Raw genomic sequence first — 9552 nt, 5'->3', positions numbered from 1 at the left:
GAGGAAACTCTTGACTTCATTGTTTGGGCGTGAAATTGCTTCCACCCATTTCACAACAAGAATATCTTACATCCCGTAAGAGCAAACAAATGTCCCATAAATTCAGGTTTGTAAGGAGATCTTTCTTTGTTGAAATTCCACCTTCTCTATGGAACTGGTCACAAGTCTTGGAAAACTCATGGGATTCTTGATTAGTGGTTGGCCAATAGTATCCACATATGATCTTGTGTGTAGTTCTGTAACATCTCTAAAACGACTTAGGTGAAACAAGAGCCTAATATGTGTGTAATGAGGTTATAAGGTCCTAAAATTAATTTATAATGATTTTTAGAGACATTTTCAAATGTTTGGTGATGTTGGAGGTCAAACTTCCAGGATATTTGAAACATATGCCTTGAAATGTTCTTGTATGTTTAGGTGTACGTTTGCATGTTTTATGTGTTCGTTTTGATTGATTTTCATGTGAGGTGTTCCAAACATGTTCAAGAATGTATTTAAGTTTGAAACTTAAAGAAAAATCCCCAAGGACCAATGAAAGTGCCGTTAGTAGGACCCTACTTTGAGCCAAAATTGTCAAAAACTTGTCCCATCTATGAAGGCAATCAATGCTTCGTGGGTCAGTCAACACCCTATAGATGGTGGATGTTGGTTATTACATAGTCTAGGGAACTTAATCTCCTAGTTTTCAATCTCTGACGCAGTCGATGGTTGCAAGCACGGCCCGTTGATTCGTTTGCGTGGCATTGTGTTGGACATCGATGAGACCTGCAATTTTCTGCATAGTCTCTGCCAACTCAAGAATAAGTTGGGAAATACACCTACCCTTCCAAAAATTGGTTTGACGGTTTACTAAGGTTATTTTTTGTATTGTATGTGGGTTTATAAGTCTTGAACACTTAGATGAATTCACTTTTCAGAATTAAAACCCCAAGACCCATAAAGAACTCTCTAGAACACCATTGAAGCTTGAAGAGAGATTGGAGCTGGAAGCTTCTCAATGCTGGAAGCTTGATTTCTCCATAAAATATTCTCAATTTCGTGGCTTAGCATCAATTAAGGTATGGTTTTGTCCTTCAATCTCTTTTCTTCAAAGATTCGATCTTCAAAGTGGTTTTCCAAGACATTATCAAAAGATGAATTTAATCTAGTCGTGGGTTATTGCATAAAATGTTTTGAATCAATGTATTATGATTTAATTGATGTTAACTTGATGATTTTAGACTAAAAACACTATGAACCCATGCGAATCATGAATTTCATTATTTTGGTATATTATGGGCTATTTTATTATGTCCTTATACTATTGAATTCTTATTTTGTTTTGTTAGGGATATTGAATTATTCAAAAATCATGATAGAATTATATTTAGGCTTTCCTAAATTGATAAATTCATATTCTATTATCTTGGACTCATAGTATATTATGATTATTTGATTGAATTGGAGATCATGGATATTTGTAAGAGCGTTGGAGTATTGAGTAGGTTGAATTGGTTATGGATTAGAGTTGTGGGATTGGATTGATGGTATGTTGACCTAACCTTCTCTATATGTGTAGTATAGGTCTTGAAGTATGATGATGTTTTGTATGGTCCACTTATGGTTGTGGTGCTTAGATGCTATAGTTATGAATATTTTGGTCTCGTCGAAATTACTTTATGAATTGTGAACAATGTGGCCTCGTCGGTGTTACTTTAAGAATTATGATATTATCATGTTATAACTTCAATATGTGAGTATTTTGAAGGTAATAATGAAGTATGTGTATGTGTTATGTCAAAGTATGTATTTTTCTAAGTGATTACATGTGATCATGATAAGATATAGTGATGCCTTATATAAGTATATGTGATATTGACGTGTGAATCTTCCTAGTTGACCATATGAGCCTTGCTATGAATTATGTGGATGATTCTACAGAAGTTTTTATGTTGACTTTTAAGTATACTTAGTTGACTCTATATGATAAATGAATGATATTGTATATGTGAAAAGATGATAATTAACTCTTTCTTATTTAGGTAGACCTATGTCCCTTACTTGACAAGAAAGATTGTTAATATGATCCTTTACATAGTAGGCTAAAGCACCTATGTCATGAATGTATATGTGTGAATGGAAATATGGTGTTGAATATATCAAAGAAGGTAATTTATGTGGAACCTTTTATAATGAAGCTTATGATATCCTTGAAAGTTAAAGTCGTAATGGTATCCTTCTCGTGTGAATGATGTTCTTAGGGTTGGTTGGCTGATAATCCATAGGAGAATCATTGATCTATCTTAATAACCATTGTAGGCAGCCTTTGTCGACCCTCTTTTGTAAGATGTTGCGTGATATGCTTTTGAATAAGATATGGTACCTCTTCATATGCTCCTTTATTTAATTATTGTATCAGAACAAAGGCTAGAACTGGGAGAATATGCTTGGGAGTAGCTCTAGTTGATTAGAGAAAATAAAGGCTAGCACTGAGAGAATATTCATTGGGAGTAGCTCTAGTTAAGATGGAGATTAGAGTACAAAGAATCCCTTGATATTCCTTAACCATGTGCCTACATGGGTTGTGTCCTAGTTCTACAATTGGCAAGTAGAACAACCTTTATCGGAATAGTGTTGACTCCAGATTCCATGACTATATAGTATGGTCTATGTTTGTTATTGCCTATTCTAAGCATGTAAGAAGCATGCTAGTATTGGATAAGTTCTATGAAGTTTAGGTAGTGGAATAGGACGCTATCTAGACATTGCACGAATGGGCTTTGAAGATATTACTATGTGAGATCCCTAGGACTTATCCAAGACAATTATGTGAATGTACTTAGTATTGAATGTCTCTTAAATGATTTAATGAACCTAATGAATTAAGTTAAATGCATGGTAATGAAAATGTACTTATCTAGAGTAGCTTTGATGATTGATTAGGTAGGCTTGGAGATGGTGTATGGGTGTTCTCTTCATGTCTTACTTAGGTGAGTTTTAGAGTAATTCTATGTAGGGAAATTAATTGATGGAATGGGAATAATCTTATCTTAGGAAGTCTAAAGGATCATTTCGGTGTGTATGGAAGGATATTATGGGCGGTCACTTCAAAACTCACTCAAGTGATCCTTAGAATCACCTCTGGTAGGAGGGTCTCATGTTTATGTGAATTGAAGTGATATTGGTGTTATAATGTGGAATGTGGCTCTGTGTTCTTATGTTGACTTAATGTGATATCTTATACATGATTTATGAAGTTTTACTCAAAAATGTTTTATACAAAGGTCCTTTTAGAATAATTATATTGCATTATTACATACTTAGTACATTAGTCCATATATTTTTTCTATCTCAAAAGGTGTAGGTTGCAAATGAACCCATTGTACAATGGAAAAGGGAAGTTATATTCTTAGAGGTCGTACCATTTCATGTCTGAAGGCTTGTAATATGATCTGTAAAAGGTGTTTATACCATATTGTCAGAGTCAAAGATTTAAATTCCGAGATTCCTCCCATTGAATTAGTCCCCGTAGTGAGGCATGTTCCGGAGGTTTTTCCTATTTATCTTCCTGGAATTCATCCCAAATGGGAAATTGATTTTAATATTAAGTTACTACTTGATACAAATACCATTTCTACTCATCCTTATCGGATGGCTCCGACTGAATTGAAATATTTGAAGGCTGAAGTCAAGGATTTACTAGACAAAGGATTCATTCAACCTAGTATTTCTCCATGGGGTGCTTCGATAATATTTGTAATGAAGAAGAATGTGTCACTTAGGATGTGTATTGACATCTGGATAATCTATCAAGTGTCCATTAAGAATAAGTATCCTCTCCCTCGGATTGACAACTTGTTTGATCAAATCCAAGGGGCAAGCTACTTTTACAAATTTTCCTTGAGCTCGGGATATCACTAACTTAGGGTGATAGATGCAGATATTCCCAAAATGGGCTTTTGAACAAGATATGTTCATTATAAGCATTGGTTGATGTCTTTTGGGTTGATTAATGCTCTGGCGGCTTTTATGGACCTAATGAATAGGGTGTTCTAGACTACCGAGATGCCTTTGTGATTTGCCTTCATATATGAAATCTTGGTATATTCAAAGAATGAGGGTGATCATATGGGTCATTTCAGAGTGTTTTTCAATGTTTTGAAAGAACACCAACTATTTTTTAAGTTTAGCAAATGTGAGTGTTGGATAAGGTTAGTCTCCCTTCTTGGTCATGTCTCTCTAGTGAGGGAGTAGATGTTGATCCAAAGAACCGAGGAACTTAGAAATTGGCCTATATTATTAGCTTGAATAGACATAAGAAGTTTCTTGGGTCTAGCCGGGGACTATAGGAGGTTTGTGGATGCTTTTGCATCCATTGCATCTCCTTTGTCTACTTCGACCCAAAAGAATGAGAAATTTGAGTGGTCGAAGGCTTGGGAAAGAAACTTCCAAATATTGAACGATAGGCTTAAGACCACTCCGGCGTTGACTTTATCGGAGGGTACTAAGGGTTTCATGGTATATTGTGATGCATTCCGAGTGGGATTGGGTTCTCTATTTATGCAACAGAGGAAGGTTATAGGCTATGCTTCTAAGGAACTCATGGTTCAGAGAAGACTTGCCCAACTCATGATCTTTAATTAGCGGTCTTGGTGTTTACATTGAAAATATGGAGACATTAACTATATGGTGTTCATGTTTATGTTTATACTGACCATAAAATTCTTCAATATGTGTTTAATCAAAAGGAGTTGAATCTCCGAAAAAGAAAGTGCTTAGAATTATTAAAAGATTAGGACATGAGTATTTTCTACAACCCCAACAAGCCCAACGTTGTCACTGATGCTCTAATTCGTATGACCATAGGTAGTGCGTCACATGTTTAAAAGGGAAAGAAACACCTAGTAAGGGATGTCCATAGGTTGGCTCATTTAGGTGTTCCATAGGAAGATTCTCTTAATAGTTGTTTTATTGTCCATCATAACTTCGAGTCATCTTTGGTAGTTGAAATGAAGTCTAAGAAACACCTTGATACATCATTGATGAAGTTAATGGAATCGGTTCTTGGTAAGCTTAATGATTCATTATCCTTGGGGAGAATAGTGCCTTGACACTACACCAAATTTGGCATATGGCAACACTAATTCTAATGAACACTTATAAAGTGTTGCAAAAAGTATATAAGAGTACACTTTTAAAATGTGACCTTTATATTGACCTTTTAGCCACACAAATATTTGCAACACTTTAAAAGTGTTCTCGATAAAATTATACATTACACTTAATAAGTGTGGCCGAATCATATAACAATTGTCAACACTTATTTATATATATAGCTACACTTTATATTGTTCTATATTTATAAGTTCAAAACAACAATTTATAAGTGTGTTTTATTAATTCCCATAAAATTTCCCGTATAATTTTTTCCCAATATCTAGAAAATAAGACTATTATGAGATACAATATAATTTCTGCCTAAAATTATAAGATTCTTCGTTAAAATATACTTCCCTCAACATGTAGAAACAAAGACCTAGAAGTTTGAGAGACGGCTGAAAATACAATCTCGCCGGTGCAGTCAACGGCCTTCAAAACCGGATGTCATTGCGTTAAGAAATTCTTTCATACTTCCAAATGAGGACGTCGCAAATAATTTTTTGTTGAACATCGAGGTTGTGAAAGTGGTAGAGAAGGAGAATGATTTTAATATCGATTTTAACAAGAACTTGTTCCTTAAGGTTGAATAGAAAGCTCTGGCGGAACCCTCTACAACCATGGGTTACGCCGAACTGTCTGAAAATATTTATGGTGCTCTGCTCGACCTAAATCTCAGTGTTAATTAATTTTTCTACATCTCTTCAGCAAAGCGGCCTTTTTAGATTCTCCTCTATTATGTGATTATGCAATTTATGTCCTTGAAATTTTATTCATGCTGACCTTTAAGACACTTCATTTGGTTGTAAAATGTATTGGATTTTTTTTTCAGGAAATGGAAAGAAAACTAGGTTTCTTATTGGCATATAAAGAAGACGTAGTGTGCGGGTTATCGTTGGAAGGTCTTGAATGTAGAGTCCGTTAAGAAGTAAGTCATCCATTACTTATTTGCTTTGGAGGAAGAAGATCTAGCTCATAAATTTTGTTTCAGGTATGGTTTAGGTATTTCTCACAAGTTTTGAGACATTTCGTTTTAAATTTTCACATCTCACAACCTTCTGTGATAGCGTATGTGTGTCCGAAAGAGGAATTGTTCTTAGGTGACTTTCTAACGGAGAATTGGAACTTCGAGTGAAAACTCTTCAAGTTTTCAATATATTTTTATATATTTATATATATGATTTGTTACGTAATTCCTATATCTAGTTGTTTGGAATTTTGTAGAATTGAAGCTGAAATTAAGAATCAATATTTTTAATTTGTATTCTACTAGTTTCGAAGTATTATATTTGAGTTTGTATTTTCTTTTTATGAACATTTGCTAATTGTTATAGGTGCATCATATGTGGTAAAGGCAAAATGGTATGCCTTTCTCATGATGAACATGATTATTTTATTTTAACTTTACGGGGCAGTAATTTAGCACCTTATCTCTAGCATTTGTGAGTTTATCACTAGCATTGTTTCATGAAATAGACTTTGCTATTGATTTTGGATGTGGTTATTTTTAAATGGGGGTTTGCAAATTCATTCACGTAATTCTTATCTTTTCTTTGTTTCTGAATTGTGTTTATTGGTTCACGCTACTGTCCCTTTTTGCGTATTGTTCTTTGTTATTGATTTGAAGTGAAATGGTAATCATTTATAAAATGTCTGTAGCAAGAACGTTGTTTAATTGTAAAGAGAAAGTTAAAATAGGAGATTGATGTGGAGAGATTGAGTAATTCTTTTGGTTGAAGATTTTACGAAAAAAACAGAATATGTGAACCTGTGTGTTTCTAGTTTCTGCTCTACTAGTTTTGAACATCCTTTTGACTGGTTGGTTTGTAATCTTCCTTTATAGTATAGTCTTTATATATGTGTGGTTGGATACATTCAAATAGGGGATATTCCTACTCAAGGTTATGACATATGACTCACATGTTCAAATAGGAATTAATTTTTTTATTTTTAAGAAGAGTAAACCACATACAAATTCACGCTTTTCATGGATCAAATTAGCTTAGTCGTGTTTTAGTTAGTTCGAGACGAGTTTAATTGAGATGCAATTGGAAATTAGTTTTTTTTGCTAGCGGTTGACTATATAGTACTGCTTTAACTATTCAATTTCTTAGTGTTGCTCTAATATTTCAATTTCCTTTTCCTGATTTCTTTAGTACCACTACTAAACATTGATTGCTACTGGTAAAACGAAGGCTAAAATCAGATTAAAAGTTAAACGGGAAAGGTTAACATGAATTGTGGAAGTGTAATAGAGAACCATGATCATCTATATATCTCTAATAGGGGTGTGGATCAATTCCATGAAAGCTATACTTAATGAAACTTAATGCATTCTTTGGTATTCACCGGTAGATTGACAAAATTAAACAATTTTTGGTGGTTCAGCTATTAGGGTTGCATGTAAATTATATAAGGATCATCTTGGCAGTACTGTAAGTGTCTTGCTGATTACCAATAAAAGAGTGAACCAGAAAGCAAATGAAGAGGGAATTTTCGCAGAGACAGGTAAATCTCTCATCTTATTGTTTGATGACAATCATTGAGTAGTATGTTATTGTTGTGTACTGATATCACCCCTGAGAGGCTTCTATTGATGTTCATGAAAGTTATCTTTAGTCGTTATCATGTATAGAGTTGTTTCTGTAGTTCCTACTTAATTAAATTTGTCTTCAACTATCTAAATCGACTTACTTCCATTGATCTCAATTCAGTGTTATGGTTACTGCTGCATTAGTTGTGTCTCTTGTAGGTTGATAGCATTGGTTGTTGTTCTAAAGGTTCAGCAATGACTTGACATTTCCATACGGAAGAAGTAGTCCATAATAAAATATTTTTTGCATGTTCACATGGATGGACCCAATTAAACTGGTAGTAAATCAAATTTCCTCTATTTCCACATCAAAATAACTATCTTATTTTCTTATATCATAGGCAATTTTTGATTCATTGTTCAAGTTTCATGGCTTTGCATGTATGGAAATATCAAGAACCATACTTCCTTTTAGAGTAATAACAAAAACATGTTGACATATGTAACCCTATGCTATAGTGATTAAATTCTAGATATTAAAGGTGGCAAAGGTAGAAAAAAGATATTGATGAAGTGCTTTTATTGCATTACCTCAAATTACTAAACATCTATATTGTCGTTGAGGAACTAGATGCACATTTTCAGGTAGTCTGAAGATTGATAGTTCTACCTATTGGATACTATATAGAAGTGGTTTTTAAGAATATGGTTTGTGTAGTATATGTTAAATAGTCTCAAAGAACACTAATTCACATTAATTTGTGCTTTCTTGCGTCATTTATGGGTGACACATTGAGTTGTTCATACACAATTAACATTAATGAGCGAAAAATCTAGAATTATGATGACGAAACAACTCTTACTCGAGGTATCTCTTACTCTTTCAAAAGAGAACTAATTTACTCTTTTAACTCTTACTGTAACATGCATCAGCTATAGTTTTTATGAGAATTGGTATCCCCTTGATATATAGTTATGGATAATGAAGCTTTTTCGGATAAATTCTACTTTAGGCATAGTTTTTTTAAACATTCCAACTAGTGTGAATTTACATTTAGCAACTACTTTTTCCAAAACATCTTCCTTTTTAAACACCACAACTGGCACCCCCTGCCTAGTAGTGTGGGTAGGGGTCTCAAGCTCAATAGTAATACTATTTTGGGCTTGATTTTGTCCTACACGAGCAACAAACGATTGAAAAACTATGAAAGGGGCTGGCTCGGGGAAAACATCTTTTTTAATAATGGTGGGAGATTCCATGGACATCATGTTGTTCTGATTGTTTTGTGATCCCTGGCCATTACTAGAATATTGATGCAAATTGCTTCCACCCTTTTGCAAGTTGGGATCATACCTTGAATAGTTGTAGGAGACCTTAGGTTAGTCATGTTGGGAAATGTATGATGTTTTAAGCATTTTGCTGTTGTGGTTGCATTTGAAATTTCCAAGTATTTCTTTTATATTTAGTCATCCAATGGGAGGTAAGGGTTCTAACAAGGATTTAATGTATATTTTATTTTCAACTAGTTGAACAGAAAATCTATCTTCTTATGTTCTAGTTTTCAGATTTTTGGATTGGACGCCTTCAGTGTACTATGGTGCAAGATTATCTGTCAAAGGATATTAAAATCGTGGACAGAAGTAAATTCAAAAAATTTAAGTTGATGCAAACTTTTTGAAGTTTATAATGTTAGATTGATATTTGAATATGTGTAATTCATTACAAGTGCACATTTTGGAGATACTCTTTAATTACTATATACACACAATTGTGTTATTTATTAGATAATATGGTGTTTGTGATAGTATTTATTAATGTATGATAATTTAGGCATCAACTATGGGGATCATTGATAGTAAATGATGGCTTGTATATTATTAAA

The 9552-nt window shown here is 33.7% G+C and overlaps 1 long non-coding RNA gene across 1 annotated transcript; it reads left to right on the top strand.

Moving 5' to 3' along the window:
• Positions 1-5397: 5397 nt before the first annotated feature.
• Positions 5398-9317, top strand: LOC114074933. Its single transcript, XR_003575308.1, has 4 exons — positions 5398-5790; positions 5969-6127; positions 7525-7644; positions 9236-9317. It is a non-coding gene; the product is annotated as an uncharacterized LOC114074933 (long non-coding RNA).
• Positions 9318-9552: the final 235 nt, after the last annotated feature.

This window comes from Solanum pennellii, chromosome 11 (genome assembly GCF_001406875.1).
Source record: "Solanum pennellii chromosome 11, SPENNV200".
NCBI classification, from domain to species: Eukaryota; Viridiplantae; Streptophyta; class Magnoliopsida; order Solanales; family Solanaceae; genus Solanum; species Solanum pennellii.
This window is presented reverse-complemented; position numbering and strand designations above follow the sequence as displayed.